The following is a 2500-nucleotide window of genomic DNA, read 5'->3' as shown; positions in this document are numbered from 1 at the left end:
GCTCATTGCTGCCAGTTCTGCTTTCCGACTTAGTGCATCGGCCACCACGTTTACTTTTCCTGGCTTGTACTCCAAAGTATAATCGAACTCAGCCAGGAAGTCTTGCCATCTTGCCTGCTTCGGGGACAACTTCTTTGGTCTGGAATAGTAACTTGTCGCAACATTGTCCGTTTTGACCAGAAGAGAAATGCGATCCCAGAAGATAGTGCCTCCAAACTCGTAAGCAATGGACTATCGCGGTCATCTCCTTCTCTTGAACCGTGTACCGCCGTTCAGTCTCATTGAGCTTGCGGCTCTCAAAGGCAATGGGTGTCCATTTTGTATCAGTACTCCCCCGATGGCAAAGTCGGAGGCATCCGTGTGTAATTCGAAAGGGAGACTGAAGTCGGGTAAGGCAAGGACAGGTTCCTGGCTACCGCAGTCTTCAGTTCCGAAGGCTTCTGGGCAACGTCCGGACCAGTCCCATGTCTTCCCCTTCTTGAGAGGTCCGTCAGTGGTGCTGCCTTCCTCGAATACCCTCGATGAACCGACGATAGTGTTGACCAGACCAAGGAAAGATCTCAACTCCGTCACCTTGGTCGGGGCTTCCCACTCCATAATCGCCTCCTTGACCTCGGTTCATCCATCTTCAGCTTTCCATGGCCGATAACATGGCCAAGGAACTGAACTTCCTCAGTGGCAAACGTGCACTTTCTCCTCTTCACGAACAATTCGTTTTCTCGGAGAACCCGGAAAACTGTCCGTAGGTGCTCTACATGCTCCTCCATCGAGTTGCTGTAGATGACTATGTCGTCTAAGTATGCCACCACGAACCAATCCAAGTAGGGTTGTAGGATCTGGTTCATCAAGGTGCAGAACGTGGCTGGGGCGTTCGTAAGTCCAAATGGCATCACCAACCACTCGAACGACCCATACCGCGTTTATACACGTAGTCTTCGGTCATCCCTTCCGCTATCCGGACTTGATAGTAACCTTTTGCAAGTCCATCTTCGTATAGACTTTCGCCCCACCAAGTCTATCAAATAGGTCGGCAATCAGCGGAATGGGATAACGGTTCTTGATCGTCACCTTGTTAAGGGCCCGGTAGCAGTCCACGCACATCCTCAACGAACCATCGTGCTTCTTTTGGAACAAAACCGGGTGCCCCGTAAGGTGCCTTCGACGGTGTCTCAGCTTCCCGTCGATAACAACTCATCGAGTTGTTTCCTTAACTCTTCCAGCTTGGATGGAGCCATCCTATAAGGCGCCTGGAGGGGGCTTAGCTCCTGGCTCCAACTCGATCTGGTGGTCCACCGCCCTCCTCGGTGGTAGGCTCTCGGGCAACTTTGCCGGCCATAACGTCCTTGTTTCTCCTCAAGGACAGTCTCGATGACGTGGGATGGTCTCCACGTTCTGGGCTGATCCTCCACCTTCATCACTGCCAAAAACGTGGGTTCACCTTCTTCACCCCCTGGTGAGCTGCATCGCGATAGTTGCCTCGTCCCATCGGTTTTCTCTTCCAAGGCTGGGGATCATGCACGGTGATCCCTTCTCGAGTATGCATACCGAGCTTAACGCAGGCATGGGTATGGCTGAGACTTGTCTCATGAATTCCATACCCAAGACTACCTTGAAGTCGTCCATAGGAATGACTGAGAAGTTCACCGGACCGTCCAGCTTTCCCAATTTCATCCCGACCCCTCGGGCTATTCCTTGGCGGGTTTGAGCCTTGGCATTCACCGTCTTCATCCAACCATCCTTCTTGGACCACTTGACACCAAGTCTCACAGCTTCGTCTATTGCCATGAAGTTGTGAGTGGCGCCCGTGTCCACCATCACTGTCGGCTATTGTTGATCCGAGCTTCCACGTACATGAGCCCCTTGCTCATCGGCTTCACTACCGGGTTAGCCTTTAGGGCGTTGAGAAGCTGCAACGACCCCACTTTCCCGGTTCCTCTTCTTGAGCCTCGGCATTCCGATTCTCAATAATTGCGGACAAAGATCCCATCTTTGGACAGTCCTTCATCGCATGCGGCCCCTTGCACACAAAGCATCCTCCCTTAGGAACGAAGGACTTTTTCATTGCCTCGAAGTCTTCCCGTCGACAACCCTCTCAAAACTCCTGAGTTGATGGTCGGGAAGTATCCCGTCTCGCTCCCCCACCTTTGCCCACGACCTGCTCCTTCTTCTTTGAGGACTCAGACGGACCGGAGGTGCGGAAGTCATCAGCGACTCAGCCACCGCAATGGCTTCGTCCACTGTCTTGACTCCCCGACGCTGCAACTCTTGCTTGGCCCAAGATTGCAGTCCATCGATGGAGTAGAACACAAGATCCTCCGCGGTCATGTTCGGAATGAAGCATTTGAGACTTTTGTGAAATCCTTTCACATAGTCCCGGATCGAGCCACGCTGTCGCGAAGTTCCCTTAACTTCTTAAGGGCCTCATACACGACGTTCTCCGGGTAGAACTGCCGCTTTAACTCCTTCTTGAAATCATTCCCAAGTATCGATCCGGCAGCCC

Source organism: Brassica napus, unplaced genomic scaffold (genome assembly GCF_020379485.1).
Source record: "Brassica napus cultivar Da-Ae unplaced genomic scaffold, Da-Ae ScsIHWf_775;HRSCAF=1114, whole genome shotgun sequence".
Taxonomy (NCBI): Eukaryota; Viridiplantae; Streptophyta; class Magnoliopsida; order Brassicales; family Brassicaceae; genus Brassica; species Brassica napus.
The sequence above is the reverse complement of the archived record's forward strand: the minus strand, read 5'-3'. Positions refer to the sequence as shown.